The 20,303-nt window shown below is 43.2% G+C and overlaps 1 long non-coding RNA gene across 1 annotated transcript in view; it reads left to right on the top strand.

The window, feature by feature from the left end:
* Positions 1-20,303, top strand: part of LOC107309625 (uncharacterized) — a 44,052-nt gene extending 23,749 nt beyond the window's left edge. The window contains exons 5-6 of the long non-coding RNA XR_014942761.1: positions 471-8,998; positions 9,079-20,303. This is a non-coding gene — a long non-coding RNA (uncharacterized LOC107309625). The remainder of the gene's footprint in view (positions 1-470; positions 8,999-9,078) is intronic.

Genomic DNA, 20,303 nt, shown 5'->3' with positions numbered 1-20,303 from the left:
TGATGTAGAGGCAGCAGAGTGGCCCCAGAGGATCACAGAATCACAGAATTGTAGGGGTTGGAAGGGACCTCTAGAGATCATCGAGTCCAACCCCCCTGCCAAAGCAGGCTCCCTACACCACGTCACACAGGTAGGCGTCCAGGCGGGTCTTGAATATCTCCAGAGAAGGAGACTCCACCACCTCCCTGGGCAGCCTGTTAAGAAGAGAAGCACCTATCACTCACAGCAACCCAACTGCTAAACCAGCCTCATGCGTTAGTTTCACAAAAACAAGGTTGAATATCCCAGTCGTATGGTTTTGTTTCTTTCTTTTTTCAACATTTTACGAAAAATATTGAAACACCAAACCAATCCCACAATCACGTATCTCCCTTCTTCTTCAAAGTGTGATTTATCATGAATGTGCAAGCAGAAAAAAATACTCATTCTGAACTGCCTACATAACTTTTATTTTTACTTTTTTTTTCCAGGATTACAGTGAAACAGTGATCCTGGTCGTTTGATGAGAAAATAGGAAAGTGGAGGGACCCTCTAGAACAGACCCCACTTCTTCTCTTTTTAGTATTTTACATGGAAAGACGCCGAGTTTGGCAACCTTTCAAAGCTTGCAGTCTTTTGGCTGAACTATTTTGAGTCTGGGAGCATTTGGTTATTCTTTGCCCAAATGTCAGCACTCTGCTCTCTATTAGATGTGTGCAACGAGTGATTTCACTTAACCAAAGCCCTGGTTTTCCACAGGAAACTGTTTGCAGTGGAAGAAGGCTTGGCTTTACCTCAAACAGCATCCTTGCAGGGCCAGGTGCCCGCAGCAGCCTCAGAGCTGCTCAGCAATGCTTCTGACAGCAAGCAGAGCAGCCACCAGGACCCACAGGGAGGGCAGGGAGAACTTTTACTTAAGGAACCAGAAAATGCTGCCTGTGATGTTATTTTGTTATTCAACAACTTACCTTGTGAGGACGGAGTACAATGTTCTCCAGATGAGAGAAGTGGATTTTCTGTGTTTTGGACTGATTCAGAGAGGCCCCTCAGAAAATACTTCAGAACAACCTTAAAATAGCCTGCTCCACTAATACCAAGGAAACACTTCTTCTTGCCAAGAAACTGCAATCCTATTTTTCATGCCCACTGATTTTGGAAAGCAGACTTATAAGTCTCCGTTTGTGTTGGGCCCCTTTCTGAGTAAAGAGCATTAGGAAGATCAAGGTTGCTTTGTGCTTTGTTTGAAGAGCTATCAAACAGCAGCAGTATCAGATAATGAGGATTATAATGCTACAGCTCTCTACAATTTTATGCATTTTAATTACTGGTACAAAATGTATCCCACAAGACATCTGAGGCTCAGAAACAGGCACTAACTAAACAAAGTGTGCTGATATCTCTGTTTTCCTGAACTGCATCAACAACAAAATTCTTTGACAGGTCAACACAACCTTCTCCTCCCCCTCTCCTCTGAGCTGCTGGTGCTGAGCAGCATTTTGATAATCGTCTGATTTATGTAATGGCAGATAAACTCAAAAAGCAGGAATAAATTGGGCCAGGAAATCCAGCGGCCTTTCCAGCAGCTTTTCACAACCTCTAACTCTCCTTACCTCAAATACCCAGCTGAAGTTTTACACAAAGGAAGCCCATTTTCCTCTTCATGGGACCAACGATTCTACAAAGATGCACTGATATATGGAAAGTAGATACACAATTGGCATCCCCTACTCATGGAAGACGTCATCCCAGTCACCAGTTTGCAGAGCTTGACAGTGAGATAACTCAGTATCAGAAACCTGCCTTGCTATCCTCTCAGTGCCTTTTTGGGAGCCGAACTATGAAGGAGCACTCTGATTCTCTAGCTTGAGCAAACATGAGTAGGTCTGATCACTGAAAACAAATACATCTGTTGGGGTGAAAGGAGGAGGAAGATCCACAGGATATGTCAGGACATGTGGCTGCAAAGCACTGCTAGACAAGAGCTGGGTGCCCATCTACCCATCTACAATCTTCAGCCCAGTTTGAAACTGAATAGGATTTCAGGCCACTCATGAAGAGTTAAAATTAGTGGTTGCTTCACACAACTCAGCATGGACATAAGAAACCAAAGGGAAAATCTTCAGAGTGGGATACACCTTGTAGAGCAGACAGAATCAAATGAAGTCCCATGCAAACTCCACTTGTCACCTTCCTTCCTTCCATCTTCCTTCTTTCCATGCTCCTTTGGGACTTGAAGATCATGGACTATATACTGAGGCCATTGGAAGATGACAAGTTGACCCTGGAGGAGTGGAAAAGGGACTCAGCATTATGATAAATATGCAGAGGTTAGGGGAACATAGGCTACAGGTTAGCAAGTTATTCCAACAGCTTTACTCTGCTGTCAAAATGATGGTATTTTAGCTCCTGTCCAGACTGCTGGCTCTGGGCTGGTGAACAGGATTGTGTTCATTGACTACTGTTCATTCACTATCTATGTACCATGTGGAAACCCCAGTGCTATATAGATTTGCTGAACCCAAAGCATCTCTCATCTAATTCATTCCCTTCCTATGTGGAGTCATGCCCATGGGTAAGAGGCACACCACTGTGATCCATATTTATGGGACACCGTGCTGTTTCTAGGAGGAGAGTGCTCAGAGGCTGTCAGTTCCCAGTGTGCGTGTATGTGCCTGTACTGGTGTGCATGCTGACTGTGCTGTTCTGCAGAGCAGGAGATAAGGATGGGATTATCCTGTGTCTGGCAGCCACAGGCTCCTCAGAACTTTCTCTGAAGCATCTGGTGCTGGCTAGTGTCAGAGCTGGGATACTGACCCCTGTGTCTAGGCAAGTCTGGCAGTTCTGCTGTTTCTAGGCACTAGACAGGAGCAGACTGTTTTCTAGCATTGGGTGGCTCGTATTTCTCACCAGCACTGACAGCCAAATGTCACTTTCACATTCCCTCTTGCTCTTAGCACACAACCTTGGGCTGAGGGTCAGGGGGTAGATCCTGGATGTTCCCATGCAAGGAAAATCAATTTCGGTTCACAAAAGACAGAGAGGTCGGTGCAGGAGGTCACAGCATGGTTTCGGTTGCTCTTTGGGTTTAGAAGTTTCAATGAGGAGGAGGAAGGGGGATGAACAAGGAGCTATTGATGGAACAGGGCTGTTTCCAGGCTGGTAGAATGAGAGCATGAGGAGAGGTGAAGGCAGAGGGACCGTCTGCACTGGAGAGGGACCTATCCACTTGTGCCAGAACCCCAGCTATCCCTAAATCTCATCACTTGCTCTACTTTGGCCTCACTTCATCTCACTGTGTAAAGGGATGCCTACCAAGTTGGGATATCAGATATGACCAGAGGCTTTTGACTTTGTGGAGCATTTTGATACCTGTTTGCCTTTCTCCTTGCAGGAGCTGTGCAGAGCTTCAGCTGTGGCACCAAACCCCTGCAAACATGGATGGTGTTGCAGCTGTAATGTACACAGCAAAACACAGCAGTTCACAAGGCCTGGAGCAGTGCTGTTGTCTTCATCTGGTGACAGATTCATGGTGTCCAGTGCTTCACTGAATTTAGTGAGTTACATCAGGAGCAGAAAATGAATCGGGATCTTAGCTTGCATTGCCAAGATCTTGGCATTTAGTACATATTTGGTGCTGCTATAAATACATTATTTGGCTGTGATTCTTATTTATAGATTTTTTTAAGCTCAGCCTCACTTTTTTTTGCACCAAGAGAGTGAGATGAGTCCCAAAGTGCCCACAAGCACTTGGGAAGGCAGAATAGTTCCAGCGGGGCTCTTTCTGTCCCCATGCTGCCTGCTGCCTTCTCACCATGGTTGGAAAAAGCCCAAATGCTCCATTCAACCCAGGGTTGTTTGGAGTTCCCAGGAATTTCACCCCATGACTTTGACCTTTGACAAGAACACTTAATTATTTCCAGCTCTCAAGCCAGGTCATAAAACAGCCCTTTGAAGAAGTTTCCTGCTATCCATAAAGGAGATGTCCGGGCTCTGCTCATTGTGGAGTTTACATTCCTTGAATTGAGGGGCTTCTTGAACTGATGGGGCCCTGGGTCAAAGAGTTCAATGTTTGGGTTTGTTTTTAGAAGAAATGGATCCCTGTTACAGAATTTGTTCCTCTGTCCAGTCTTTATACCTCACAAAATTTTCCTTTTTTTTATTTCAGCTTCCCACCTCTTCCTGCCCTCAATTCTGGAATTTGAGATTGCTTCATTATAAGGGCAGAATTTGTCTGCATAATTGTAAATCTACTGGCGGAATAAAAACTATTCCACCCTTTTCTTGTCGGCAGGGTCGCGCTTGGAGACTAACCAGTATTTTATTCATCCACATACTCTGCAGCAGCTGCTTTGTGCTCCTGAGCCTTGGATTTTTTGTCAGCAGCTTTTGGACGTCTCTCTTCTCCTGGATGATGTGCGGCACACATGCTCTGTACAGCAAGATAAACTTTCCTTTTTTCCTTTTCTGATAAGGCTCTTTTTGCGCTCCGGTTGGTCAGGGCAATATTTCCCCTCCAGCCAAAAAATGACCTGTCCAAAGCATGAGCTGTGCTGGGCTGGGCAATGAACTGAAGGCAAAGCACCGGTGTGGGACGGGACTAGCTGGAGCATCGGGCCAAGCTCTGCTGGCACTGAGGTCTGGCGGGGAACACAGCTCTGCCTTCCCCTGGTCACAACATTACCAGTAATTGCTTCTTTTTCCTTCCACGGGGATGTGGGTGGTGGGGACATTCTTTGGAAATGAAAAGGCAGCTCTTGCTACCAAACAACGCTTGCCCACATTTTTAGCATGATGCACCGTAACGCAGCAAAACAGAGCTGAAAAAAAAAACCCAACAAAAACAAGTTTTTACTGAAATCCCTATTTTTAGAGCAGCTTCCCAGCTTTTGCAGCTGCGGGCAGAGACACGGTACCTGGAGCTGGGGTGGGAGCAGGGCAGGGACTGAGGGTTCAATTTCAGCATGCGAGATTGTAGAATCATAGAATGGTTTAGGTTGGAAAGGACCTGTAAGATCCTCTATTTCCAACCCCCTGCTATAGGCAGAGATACCTCCCACATGACCAGGTTGCTCAAAGCCTCATCCAGCCTGGCCTTGGATGCTTCCAGGGAAGGAGCATTTACAACCTCATGGTTGTTTTATGGCATAAATGTTTCACTGTGAGGTTAGGAAACCAATGTGGCAGACATTATATTTTCTACAGTTGTGGTGTATTAAGTCATGGTGCTTTGTGGTTAGGTATGACATCAGGCCGCTACAGAGCTGCGTTTGGAGAATCATGGCTTTCATCCTCTAACTGGGAGGGTGAAAAGCATTTCATTATCAACAACAAGAATATTATCCTTTTTAACTTGCTTTACTGTGCTCAGGGAATATATATACATATATATAGATAGGTAGGTAGGTAGATGTACATATATATGTATGTATTACTTTTTTGTTGTGTTGGCATTTTGTGGACTTCTGTGATTTGGTTTTAAAGTTGCATGTTACTCCGTACTCTGCTGTTCTGCTTAATGAAGGAACACAGGCAAATATGTGTTGGAGGAGGTGTGAGGCTCAAAAAAACAGGGATGTCATTTTCTTCTCCAAATGACGGAGATGTACACAAGGCTGACCTCCCAGGTACACCACTGGATAATGCACCAAACTGGCCTCCAGTGGCTTAATCCCAGGTAAGGAGTAGGGCTTAGGAGGAGGCCTACAAAACATGATTATTGATGGTTTACAGACATGTATGAGAGAGTAAACAAGGAACTTCTTGACTTTTCAGGGAAACGTGTAGCGTGCCTTTCCTAAACCACCAAGTAATTATTATGCTCATGGTTTTACAAAGAAAACCCTCAGCTAAGTGGTGAAGGGAGAGGCGTGGTTTATGAGAGCCACAGCACGGCTCCTCTTAAAACTGCAGGGGATTAGCCAGGATGCTGCTGGAAGGGAGGCTCCTTTGTGTGTTATCTGTGGATACCATTGAGAATAGTGCTGCCCTGGGATAGCCTAAAGGAAGAATTTGTCCCAGTTGCAGCAGAAGCTTTGGAAATTAGTGGAGTGATATAGCTTGTTGTTTATCTAGCAGCAAAATCCTCTCCCTCACGCGCTCTGTGACAAAGATAAATATTCTGTGTTGGAAGCTCTACAGTTGGAGCCCTTAGAGGTTTTGCAGTCCTTGATTTCAGGCCCATAGCAAGGAATTGCTTCAAGCTTAAAAAAAAAAAAGAAGAATGGAGTCTGAACTCTCCTTAGTTAACCTTTTTTCTCCATCCATGGTTTTCTGATGCCCTGAGCTGCCATTTTCATGTACTTCCTCAATGGAAACGGGACTGGTGGAGTTTAGAAAGCAAGGCTGTGTACAGCACAGACACTCAATCTTACAGTTTGGAAAGCAGAGAGAATGTGTCACAGAGGCAGCAGTGGTTACTTGGGCTATTTCATCCTTCTGGTATGTTTTTACCCCCATGGTTGATGATTGCTAGCAAAAGCAAAGTATTTGTCACTGTCATATTACATCCTTATCTCTAAGTTAGAGAGATGTGGGTGTGATGGATGGACCACTCGGTGGATAAGTAATTGGCTGGATTGTCACATTCAAAGAGCTGTTATCAGCAAACTATGTCTGAGTGGAGAGCTGTGACAAGGGGTGTTCCTCAGGGCTTGTTATTGAGACTTGCACTGTTTAGTACCTTTGTTGGCAATATGGACAGTGAGAATGAATGCACCCTCAGCAAATTTGCCAATGACACTAAGCCATGTGGTGCAGTTAATATACTGGAGAGACAGGATGCCATCCAGAAGGACCTGGAGAGGCTTGAGAGGTGGACCCATGCAGATCTCATGAAGTTCAAAAAGAACAAGTGCAAGTTCAATTGGGTTGGAGTAATTCTGAGCACAAATAGAGGCTGGGTAGAGAATGGACTGAAATCAGCTCCAAGGACAAGGACTTGTGGGTGTTGGTAGATGAGAAGATCAATATTACCCAGCAACATACCCTTGCAGCCCAGAAAGCCAAACGTATCCTATACTGCATCAAAAAAAGCATGACCAGCAGATCGAGGAAGGTGATTGTCCCCCTCTTCTCCGCTCTCCTGAGGCCTCACCTGCAGAACTGTGTTCAGCTCTGGGGCACCCTGCATAAGGACACAGAACTGTTGGAGTGAGACCAGGGGAAGCCATGAGAATGATCAGAGGGTTGGAACACCTCTTCTCTGAAGACAAGGTGATGCAGTTGGGGTTGTTCAACCTGGAGGGAGCTCCAGGAAGACCTTATTATAGCCTTCCAGTACCATACAGGAGCCATCCAGTACTTTCAGGAGCCATACAGGAAAATTGGGGAGGGGCTCTTTCTCAGAGAATATAGTGGTGGGAAAAGGGGTAGCAATTTTAAGCTAAAAAAGGGCAGATTTCTATTAGATAGAAGGAAGGAATTATTCATGATGATGGTGGCAAGGTGCTGGCAGAGGCTGCCTGGAGGAGATGTGAATGCCTCATCCATGGAGACATTCAAGGCCAGGCTGGAAGGGGCTTGATCTGGTGGGATGTGTCCTAGCTTATGGAAGTGGAGTTGGAACTGGATGGTCTTCAATGTTCTTTCCAATCTATTTTAATTTGACTTGGCTGGAGACTAAGCACCACAGTCATTTGTTTGCTCTCTCCTGTCCCAGTGGAATGGGACAGAGAACCAGAAAAAGAAAAAGGAAAGTTTGTGGGTCAAGATAAAAACTATTTAATAAGAAAGAAAATAATAATAATACATTTATAATAAATATAATAGTTATAATAATAGTATGTGTATATATATATATATATATATATATATATATATATATATATATATATATAAAAAAAACAAGTGATGCAAAAGCAATTGCTTAACACCCACTGACCAATGCCCAGCTGGTCCCAAGGCAGAGGTAGCCTGCTCCACCAACTCCCCCCAACATGATGCCATATGATATGGGATATCCCTGTGTCCAGCTTAGATCAGCTTTCCTGGTTCTGTCCCCTCCCAACTCCTTGTACTTCCCCAGCCCATTGCTGGCAGTGCAGTATGAGAGCCTGACATGTCCTTGGCTCTGTGCAGCAATAACTGAAGCATTGGTGTGTTATCAACATTGTTTTTCTCCTAAAGCCAAAACATGGTATCATACCACACGATATGAAGGAAAAATCAGCTCAGTCCCAGCTGAAACCAGGGCACAGCCCATGATTCTATGATAAGGGTTCCTAAGCTGGAAAGTTCCTACTTTCTTATCGGGAAGTCTCTGCTTCTGATGAGTGTAGTTAATCATAACTATCAATATAAGCAAGTGTCAAAGGTGGAGCCCTTGAACTCTGTGTTGGCTAAGACTCAAGTATTACATCTCCTTGTTTCGGTGTGCTACAACATCTCATAAACCTCTTATCACAGACAGAGGCTAGACAAATGCTTCTGTGACAACTGAGTCATGTGATAGTGGCCATGGGGAAGAAAAGCAGTGTTTTGTTGCTAGGATAGTGTTTGTCTTCTGGAGGAGGAAGTGTTGTCTTTTTTTCTGGCAGAACAACTGGCCCTCCTAAAAGGAGAAATGTTACTCTTACTCTAAAAACCAGTGTAGCCCCTATTTTCTATATCAAGCTATACAACAAAGACCACTCGTTCGTATATCAGACAAACATGCCTAATCCTTTCAAGCTTAGTTATGCACAAGAAGGATTTTTTGGGAGTGAATTTTCAGACAATGCTTGGTTGGTTCTTGGGGGCACTAAACGTTCTCCTAAGATCCATATAAGTCCTTAAGATCTTTTCTTTTCTCCCTTGCTTGTGAGGAGAATGTGCTCAGTGTTGTAAAAAACAAGTTTTCATTCTGTAAGGACTCTGGTGCTATTGACACCAGCAAGATTTAGAAAAGCAAGTACCATTCACTACTTGATGGTATGTAACTGTGAGGGGTGGGGGCACGTGAACGTGGGTTTTCTGTTCCAAGAAAACCTGCTTCTCTTCTTATAATGAAAGGGACTGAGTAATGCACCCAGTACTGGACTAAGTCCAGGACTAAGTTCTGGACTGATCTCTAAGGTCCCTTCCAACCCACATGAGACTATGATACTATGATACTATGACTAGAGATTGTAGTGTCTGCTGCTTTTCAGGACATTCAGAGTAAAACCATTGATAGTGACCAAGCCAGAACTTTCCACTAAAGACAGTATACTGGGCTTTTTCCACCTGCATAACCAGTGCTTGTCAGGCAACTTGTTTAATGTACTACAAATCTGAAATGGAAGAAATGGAAAAAGTAAACTAAAATAGGCAACTCTTGGGATGATGTAGTGACAGTAATTCACCTAAAATAGCACCTATTGCAGTTACATTCACAAAATCATGGAATGTCTTGGGTTGGAAGGGACCTTAAAGATCATCATCAAGCTCCTGAATTGCCACCCACCAGATCAGGCTGCCCATGGCCTCTTCCAGTCTAACCTTCAATGCCTCCAGGGATGAGGCATCCACAGCTTCTCTAAACATCCTGTTCCAGTGCCTCACCACCTTCTGAATAACATTTTCTCCTAATATCCTATCTAAATATCCCATCTTCTAGTTTAAAACCATTCTCTCTTGTCCAGTCACTACCTACATAGGCAATCTCTCTTATAAACTTTACCATCAGACATGATGGGGTCTCTTCAGCTGAGGATGTGATAACTTGCCTTATCCCCCACAGCTCTGCTGCACGTTATTGCGCTCCCATCACCCCATGGGATCACTGCACAGCCTTTTGCTGGGGAATGGCACTGAATATACACTCCTATTGTCTTCTTTGACCTCTGTGAGGTCTTCTTGTTTTGTGCCAAGTCTGTTGTGGTGCTTAGCCATAGTATCATAAAAACTTGTGTTTGGAATTATGTTGTCATAACTCTGGTAAGAGGGAAGATGGAACCATTTGAGCATTAACTGTGATATGATGGACCTTAGAGGTAATTACAGAGAATCACAGAATTGCATGGGTTGGAAGGGGCCTCTAGAGATCATTGTGTCCAACCCCCTGCTAAAGCAGATTCCCTACAACAGATTGCACAGGAAAGCGACCAGATGGGTCTTTAATACCTCCAAAAAATGAGACTCTGCAGCCTCTCTGGGCAACCTGTTTCCAGTGCTCTGTCACCCTCGCTGTTAAGAACTTCTGCATATTTATGTGGAACTTCCTATGTTCCTGTTTGCGATCACTGCTCCTTGTCCCATCACTATATACCACTGAAAAAAAAGTCTGGCTTCATCTAATTGCCTCCTTTACTTTAGATATTTTTAAACATTGATCCGATCCACTCTCAGTCTTCTCTAGCCTCTGGACGATGACTGGGGACAAAGAAACCCTTGTTCTTTCTTGGCAGCATCTCTGGCTGGTGGGCTGTCTTTCTGTATGCCAGCATCTCTTTCACCTTTTTTAAAAGGGTGTAGTATGATACCAACCTATTTGGCGAGTGCTTTGAGATCTATTTGTAACGAAGTGCTGGAGGTTGAGGGGTGAGATGCCTTCACAAACTTTGCATGTTTCAGGCTCTTACATCTTGGAAAATGGGCAGGTTTAGATGTTTGTGAGTCATTCAGAGGGAATTCTTGTCTTCTTTAAATTCTTCCCTTATTTGTAGGTATTTGCTGTCTGGCTCACTAAGTGGGCTGTTCTCAGACTGTTTGCCACGCTCCAGTTGCTCACTCTTCATGGGATGTGTCACTCTGCCAACTCTCACACTCCCAAGGCAGATAAAGCAGACGGAAGCACAGCCCTAGGTTGGAGCAGAGTCCATGGCTCAGAGAGAGGGGTGTGGTAGATGGCAGTTCTCCTTTCCATGTGGGATGATGCCTGGCTATGACTAAGGTCAGATAACAGGGCAAAGAGGAGCTGTCGTCTGGGGTAAACATTCCAGCACTCCCAGTGCAGATGCGGTGTCTGGCACGCAAATCTTGAGCTAAGCACTACACGTGGAAGGAAGGTAACTGCAATGGGAGCATATAGAGATCATTTTATCCGTAGTTACTTCCTTGATAAAATAATCAGCAAGCTGTGACAACACTTCCCCTTTTTTCCCACAGGTCTCCTGTACGAACATTCCTATTCAGTGTCCTGTAAAATGTTGTGCTACTTTGAAACCTCCCGCAGGGAACAAAACCACAACCATGTCCTCCTCGTGCTTTCTAATGACTTGGTTTAGAACATCACATGTGGGCACATCAACCTCAATTTGGTGCTCAGATTGATATCTTCCATGAAATCATGCAGCTGTCACTTGAAGGGAGATTAGAGATTCAGTGAGATGTCACCTTATTGTTGTTGTTTTTATCTTACAATGAAACATGAGAAAGTTACTAAAAAAGCATGAGAGAAATTACCTCTTCTTTCTTCTCTTCCTTCCCACATTGTAAGTTTTGTTCCCTAAATGCATGAACCAGACTTAGTAACAATTTTATTCCCAACAGTCTTTGATATCCGACGTGAACTCAAAACCCACGCGTATCCCTCATAGCCCACAGCTTTTACTGGAGCTGAGGAAAAACAGAGCTTTTGTCATGGGGTACTTTTACACAGGATGATAGCGATGGAACAAGGGGAAGGGTTTTAAACTAAAAGGGGGGTGATTTACATTGGATGCTAAGAAGAAATTCTTCACTCAGTGTCTCTAATTTTTGTTGCTGTTGTTTGTTTTTGTTACTTCCAAGTTCTTAAGCCTCACTTCCAGCTTTGCTCTCATCCCCCAGGTCTCATCCAACAGAAAACACTGAGGCAATTCCTGCCTGGGATGGAGGACAGCAGCCTTTGGTCTCAGTGTAGGAGCAGGTGAATGATTACAACACCTTCATCCATAACCCTGGGGGCAGATACCACCGTCATGCCGTGGTAAACCACTGAGACCTGCTACAGGTGCTCTTCACCTCTGCTTTCTAAAAGGCAAACCAAAGAAATTAAAATGTTTCAGGTTTTATTCAGGTGCTAATTTAGGAAGCGCCTGCTGCCCTGGGGTGTGAATAAGGTGATGGACTTCCAAAAGGATTCAGGCAGCCGATGCCCATTTTAGGTGCTCTTGTCTATATGCAGACCCCCAGAGCCTTTCTTCTGTCTCATGGAACCTGGTAGCCCAACTCTCAGCCTCAGAAATGAGCTGTTCTTAGGAGTCCCAAATTTCTCTGCCCCTTTTTGATTTCTTACCTGTGGGATATGATGCGAGCATCTGTATCATGTCAGAGCTCAGCAATTAAATGATGGCAGCTGCTTCTTATCCCCTTGTTTCCCTAAGGGAAGATAAAAATATTAACATCTTCCCTGTCCAGGGGCATTTATTTGAATTGGTCCCTCTTCCTTCTCTAGAGAGTGCCCTGAATAGAGAACTGTGGGCTGCCCTGACACAGTGCGTTCTATTACAACTCTTTTGGTCTAAAGTAATTAAATGGTTAACGATGAAGGTACACACACTCATGCACCAGAAAGCCTGACTCTGTGTGGTAGTTAAACACTCATTCTAGGCCTCAGCTCTTACTCCAGGATGTTAGGATTTATTTATACATTAATTTATGTAAGACCAGCGTGCAGTGAATTGTTCAATTCAGAAGAGAACAAAGACAGCTTATTGAGCCTTCACAAAAGATTGCATTAATTCAGCTCCAACGTTTGGGGCTGTTCTATGTACACAAACACAGGCCCTAAAGGCCAGGCTTCAGATATTTTTAACTGAAGAAAACATGTTGCAGGCAGCCCTGTCCCGCTGCAAAGCAAGCTGGCAATGGCAGCAGCATGTGTAGTGGAAAGGAAATGCTCCTCTTGGCTGTTCATAGCAGGTGTGACATCAGATGGGTGCTTTCATGAACGTGGTGTTGTGCTGCTGCGTTACATCTGTGCCATTTAAAAAAAGACAGAAGGATAATCCAATTGCTATCTCCTTTGCTTCCAGCTTTCTGAGATACTTTTGCTGATCTGAAAGCAGGACTTTCTGATCTTGTACATGTAGCCCAGACTGGAATAGGTTCAGCAGTCACTCTTTACAGAGCCAGCCTTTCCTTTTCCTCCCTCCAGCCCCCTGCCCTGGAGCCACGTCCTCTCTCAGACCTGTGCCACCTTCCTCAGAGCACGCCCTCCCCAGGAAACAATTACAGGCAATATATCTCATGCATTTTTAAGAACACATAACCTCTTGCTCATCTGTTTTTCACTAAAGCAGCAGGTGAGCTTGTTCACTCCATCTGCTGCTCTTTGCACAGCGCGTATGTTTTTTAAACAAACCTTAACATCCCCTTCTAAATTAAAGAAGGGATGTTTTCGGCAGGAATACCCTCAGTGTGATCATGATATACGTAGGTGCCCATATAAAAATAAAAGCAGTAATGAACATCTGTCACTTTCTGAGTAAACACTGGGATATTATGTCACGAACTCAATTACGCTGATCACTGGGGCATGGACACCCGTTGTTGCTTTTTTAAGATACGTGTGTTGAAATAAAGCTCTGCTTCAGGTGCTGCAAACCCATTACTGGCTGTTCGTCAAAGAGAAAGGGCTCATTTCAGCTGGCTCCTTTACGTCAGTGGGACATTGCCTGGGCACAGCAGCTCACTTCTTATTGACTCGTGTATTAATAGGCTGTGTCAATAAGCAGCACCAGTTGCTGCAAAGTCTAACACCAGACTCTTTTCCTCAGTAAGCACTTGCATCCCGATGTCTGTGTTTAAGTGGACCTTTTTGGATATAAACAATCTGAAGCAGTTCTTAATTGCATACTAGATGTGGTAATACAGCAAGTAGCACCTGCTAATTGAATGAGAAAAGCATCACTCAGAAAGGGAAACACATTTCAAGTCTAAAGGCAATCTGTATTGCAAATCTAAGAGCAGGATCATGGTTATAACTGCAAATCTAGAGCTTACAGGCAACGTTCAGCCTGGCACTTCAAGGATCTTTAAACGTATGTGTAATTAGCTTATTCTACATGCACAGAACATGTGAGGCATGCTCCTCTCATTCTGCTTCAGCACTGGTAAATTAATGTTGGGATGATATACCTGAAATGACAGCAGCTGTTGTGGGAGAAAGGGCACCCATCTGCATTAGCTGGGCACAGCAAAACTTCTGATGATCAGGGTGGCATTAGTGGAAGAAGGATCAGTCCACAGCCTTTCTCTCACGGGTTGTTTGTTGTTGTTGGTGGTGGGTTTTGTTTTGAGTTATTTTTTTTTTTGGCAAAAATGCAATAGCACATGAATCTTTTGCATTCAGTAAGGCACAGCCAGAGATCTTTTAGAGGTTCCCATGGTCTGTTTACTATTCAGGAGGTGCCTGTGTTTGATGTGGGGGGCACATTGTGTCTGATTTGTTACACCTGTTTGGTTCTCAGCTGAAACCCACTGATGCAAAACTGCAGCCCATTGTACTTGGCAGACCCTCTTGGCAGGTTCATTGTGAGAAATGATACGTATCCCTGTGGCTGAGTGAGACCTTGATGAACTTGTATCAAAGGACTTTGTGAACTCGGTTTGGGAGCGTGATGTGAATAATATGGGGCAGGTGTGAGTGCCAGAGGAAGGCGGAGGCTGGTGTCACACTTCACAGCTGAAAGCCACCCACCATCAAGGCCGCTTTTCATGTGCTTGGCTAAAACAGAAAGCTCTCTGAGGCTCTGGCAAGCCTGAAAGGACAGAGCAAGGTTTTGAGGGAGGAAATCAAAAAACATTGGAAAAACTCCTGCTTTGAGTCAAGGTAATTTTTAATGACTTGTAAGTCAGAACTAGACTGAAGAAAAAACATTACGCTTTAGAGAAATCCTCTCCCTGCCTTCAAAGTAAGTATAAGATTTTCTGATCAAATCAGCTGCACAGCTCCATTGCAATTGAACAGAAGAAGACTTTGTAGAGTGAGCAGGTTACAATCCTAGCATTGTTGTGCTGCCTTCTTTTAAGACTGAGTATGTGGCCTTATGTCAGATTGTGTCACGTTATGTGTGGGGACAGAGTCCTTTGGGAAAGCAACCCATTGCCCAGACTATAAAACAGTAATGTGCTGCATGCCCTTACTATTTTTACCCAAAGAAATGGCAACTTGTATCCTTTTGTTCTATCTGTATTGGTTTAGAGCCACCCAGCGCTCGGACTCTCTTTCCTCTTGGTGATGCAGCACTGATGATGTCCTAAGGGTGTGCAGAATGCCTTTGGCCTGCAGTTTTGATTCCAGCAAAGGTCATCGGCTGCTACAGCTGACAGGGTTTTGTTCAATATGTGTTTCTGATTATTTAAAAACAATGGAGAAGGTGGATGGATTACAGTGTTACCCCATATCAGCATATCTTATGTATTTCTAAGGCAATAAATTTACACAACTATAGGCTGTTTAAATGTATGTTTCATAGAAGATCTCAAATACCAGTGTGTAATAATAGCCATTACTTCCAAAGGAGAGGAACACTTTCTGCCAGCTCTTAAGGGTTATGTTTGCAGATGAGACCTTGGTTAGTGATTCGCATTTCAAGCCATAATATTCTGAAGTCACGTTCTTAGTAGAGTTATGTTCTACTGGTGTGAATTGTGATATCTATGCACAACTTCATATGCAACAGGTAATGTTTGAACAAGGGCTTCTTGCTAGGTTGGAACCTCTTGTAATTAGATTGTTATGTAAAATAGATTTTTTTCCTATTTCTCAAAGCCAGTGTAATACAGCATTCCCACAACCTTACTGCTTAAATGGTACAAGAGAAGATGTATGTCAGGTGAGGCATTAACTAACTTGAGTTAATTAGTTGTCACAATGTGCTTTAGAGAAATAAGCTTCTTTACCCATTTGTTATCCACAGTCCCACTGACCACGTCTGCTACCAGAATGAACGGGGATGGCACGTGATCAAGTAGTGCACAGGTAGCAGAGTAGTACAAGAAGCAGAGTTGGGTTATCCTACCAGTTTTCCTTCTCTGTAGTCTTCATTTGGCAGCTTGCCTGTTGACTGGAGCCCGCTCTGCAAACATCATCTTCTTACTAGTTCTTTTCAGTCTCGGAATAATGAAGTATACTCTGAGTCCTCTGATTAAAATCCTCCCAGCAGACCTAATTTGAAAGAACACAGTGTCACAATTGCGCTCCAGGCAACAAACAAACAAAACAGAATAGCTGAGTTACAGCCATGAACTGTGTGTTACTTTTCACTACTAACAGCCTTGGGGTGGTAAGAGTGATGACTAATTCTCCTGGCATAAGGGAGTCTGAGGACAGGTGAGAAGAATGGACTTCGGACTGCACTACGAAAGGTGAAAGCTAATGTTTTCCCTGACTGGCATTTGTCATCCTGTTAGTCTACACAGGACTTGTAAGACTGTAGGTGACTGCAAAAGACGCTTCTAAGGTAAACATTTGCAGAAGAGTTAGATGTATAAAAGTAAAGAAAACAGATTCTCTTTCATTTTCCCTTGTTTTGAGAAGTGTGTGTGTGATGTGTCAGCTCATGCATCTAATAGGTTTTGTGTTTGCTAGCATTATTTCCCATTAGCCCCATCTCTTCCATCAGTATCTTCTGTGAAAGCTTTTGGCTAAGCTTGTTCAGCCTGGAGAATAGAAGGCTCCAGGGAGCCCTTATTGCAGCCTTCCAAGGGAGCTTATACACAGACCAGCATGATCTGGTCTGTTAGTGACAGAACAGGGGGGTTTTAAACTAAAATAGGGGGATTTAGATCAGATATTAGGAAGAAATTTTGTACTCAGAGGGTGCCGAAGGTCTGGAACAGGTTATCCAGACAGGCTGTGGATGTCCCATCCCATCCCTGAAAGCGATCAAGGCTAGGTTGGATGGGGCCCTAGTGAGCCTGAACTGGTGGGAGATGGCCTTCCCCATGGCAGTGGGGCTGAAATTGGAAAGTCTTTAAGATTCCTTCCAGTCCATGATTCAGTGATAACTCATGCTAATGGTTTTACTTTCTTAGCTGGAAGGTTCTGTTTCTGATGGTGTAGTTCAATGTCATTACCAATGCAAAAGGTTTTTGTTGGGGCTCTGGGTAGCCTGATCTGTTGGGAGGCGGCCCTGCCCACAGCAGGGGAGTTGGAACTGGGTGGTCTTCAAGGGACCTTCCAATCCAAGTCATTCCATGATGCAAAGAGTAAGAGCAGGTACTGAAGACTGTGGCAAAAGAACTTTTTCTGAACCAGTCTGTTGCACTCTGATGTTCTTTCCATTTCATGGTGGTCTTGCTACCTCCTTGCTTTCTTTTCCCTTTAAGTGTTGAGTGATGTAGTCCATGATGGAAATTGCAGATGTAGGTTGGTTTAATACCCCCTCCCTCCTGCCTCCACCCATGGTTTATGGTTACTTCAGGCTGTTTTGCCTCTTTTAATGTAACAGGTGGCAGGTGCTGATGGCCTACACTAAGGAAGTGTGATGTAACATTAAACATAACTTAGTTCTTCTAGCTATTTCTTAGATTAGAAAAGTGTATTCCCTCCTGTTCCCTCCCTTTGAATTCAGTTGGATTAAAGCAGGGAACAAATACTGTACAATGTGTTACCAGAATTATGACAACCTGTGACAGTTGTAGTATAGAAGAAATGTATGCTGGAATGCTCAGTAGCTTCTGCAATATCTGGAATCCTGGTGCAGCATAATAAAGCTGCTAATGAAGTAATCCTACAATCCTTACTTTTCTAGTGGTCAGTATGAGGGGGTCCCTATAAAATGCAAGTGTAGAAAATGACACTCGGTGTTAGCTTCCTCTTTCTTTTCATCAGTTTCTTTTAGCACACACAATTAACAAAGGTTAATTCCCCTCTTTATGTCTGCCTTGTTTCGATTTTTCCTGTTTAACTCTTCTCTCAATTAAGCAAGCCTGGGGAATTCTGCTCCCATCTAATGCTAGCAAAATGTGGAGAGTGTGGAGAATTTGTGCTATGTAAACCCTAAGTACAGCCCTGATAGCAAAACGTATCTGTGCTTCTGACCTTTCTGGATAACATCATGAAGAACTGGCAGGTGATAATGCAGTGATATTCCATTCAAAAAAGAATTGTTTAGAAGTATATGCCTTTGGGGGAGGGGGAAAATTGCAGATCATACCTGAAGAACTGTCATGGGATACGTGGAGTCTGATGGCCTCCGGAATAATGAGAGACTTGAATTTTAGTTAGAGTAACAGTCTGCTCCTGAGTAAAAGAGAAAGCAGTTTGCCCTCAGGAAAGGTACATGGTAGAAGCCTGTGTTCTTAGAAAGCTACAGTAAGCAATGCAATATTCAGTAGAAATAGGATCTAATGTAACTTGTCTGTGAAATCAAATTGAACCACTGGCTCCTAAGGGACTTATAACATTAGAAATGTTCCTAGCTGAGGTACGGCTTTATACACCAAGCACAAACACTAAATGCTTGTTACAAACTCTTTCACTACTATTCCTAGGCATCTTAGCAGGTAATTGTTAATTAGAGTTGCATTTGTTAGAAGGCTTTTAGGCAACGAAGCATTAATTCTACAGAATCACTTGCTCTACCAGACACAAAACAAATGCCAAACGAGTCTCATTTCTAAGTTTGGTTACTCCACCCAAAGAGATTTTCTTGAACTCAATGTTGTCTTTACTAGCTTAAATTAAAAAACAATATAGGATGGATAAGGATACATAGGACGGATAAGGCAGAGCATACACGTTTCTGAACCTTCTGTATACCTCCAGCTCAAGATATATATAGCATGCCTTGAAATTTGACCTTTATTTCCAAGTAATTTGTGGCATGTGGTTGAGTCAGCAGAGAAATCAAAATGAGTTGCAGCTGGATGAGAAGGAGGCTGGAATAAAGAGAACGAATGGTTGTGCCCAGTGCTGTAGAAAGGAGCTCTGTAAATTCCAAGGGCTGGCATTAAAATGTCAGAAGTTACAGATTATAGGAACTGACTGGAAAGCAGACTTTTGCTAGGCCTGTAGAGTTATTGTGTTAATAATAATAGGAAGATGTGTTTTGAACTATTGACACTTTATTAGTGATGCGATGTTAATTCTGCAAAGAGCTCATTCTTCACTGTTGATGTACATTTGGCAGCTTTTCAAAGGTAGTGTTTTAATTCTCCACAGAGAAGAACATGATCTTGAGCTTGTTGAGACAAAGGCTGCAATAGAAGGACATGGAATTGATGAGATAAAAGGAGCGATTTCAGAAATGTGCTTTTCCTTTGTTGCTGATTTCATGTAGGATGATATTTCAGCCCTCCATGAAGAACCTGACTGTAGCCTAGGCAATACCTATCTGGTTACATTCAAAGATTATGATGCTTTTACATAGAATTTATTAGTACCATATCTGAAGGGAAGACCAGATCTACTTAATTCTGTAGGAAACAAACACAGCTGCCGAACTCATCTGCCCAGGTGCAGCACGTACTATGTTATTCTTCTTGTTGAGCTTCTTTAATTTATCTTTTTAGGCAGAGAAAAAGAAAGGTTTATATGGAAATGCATGTTTAAGCACTGAGGGTCTTACTTTCCTATTGGATACCATCACCAGAGAACCTCCATTTGGTGTTCTTATTTCAAATACAGTGTGACTGTTAATACTAGAACCCGTAACCAGAGTGAAGTAATTAAAGTGTCAGAAGCTGGCTTTCCACCACAAAGATTTTATATTTCTTTTGGCTTCTTACTGTATTTTGGTTCAGTCTGTTAAGATTGGAGTGAGTAGAAATAATAGTGACATTGCAAACTGTTGGATCAAACATCAGACTAATATTCTGCTTAGCAAAAAGAGGGTAAGGATTCACCCCTGTGGAGTGCAGAACTGAGGGCATTATCTGCTCTGTTAAATCCCATCCCTTGCAATCAACTGCCCAAACCAAGCTGCTCTTGCACATCAGGTTCTACAAAACATCTCTCGTAACTGTTTGTCAGGTGCAAAGTCTGTAATTAAAGATGAAACAATGTAAACCAGTCAAGAATCTGTTCAATTCCCTCTGCTTTCTTTTCATATTTGGCTCTTTAAGATGTATCTTGTTTTGTCACTGTTTTTTCTTACTGTGTCTACTTATGAATATCTTTTGATGAAGCACCAGTGTCTAAAATGGCAAGAGTCAATGCTGCGTATTGAAAGGGACTAAGCTTAAGTGCTTATAAATAAAACTGTAATGCAAAATACAACACTGAATGTAAACAGGGCAATATTGGCCTTGGTCAAGAAGTCATAATGTGTTTAATTACGCCGCTTAATGTTTCTGTTGAATTTTCCACATCAGACATTTGTATGGCAGTGTGAGGCCAATCAAGCTGAGACTGTTATTCTAAGTACAGGGTGAAATAACCAACTACAACCTGGATTATAAAATGTTGACATTAAAGGTCTGCTGCTCCTTGTAAA

The sequence above is a fragment of the Coturnix japonica genome, chromosome 2 (assembly GCF_054131305.1).
Source record: "Coturnix japonica strain WE chromosome 2, WE-NBRP24, whole genome shotgun sequence".
NCBI classification, from domain to species: Eukaryota; Metazoa; Chordata; class Aves; order Galliformes; family Phasianidae; genus Coturnix; species Coturnix japonica.
The sequence above is the reverse complement of the archived record's forward strand: the minus strand, read 5'-3'. Positions and strand labels throughout refer to the sequence as shown.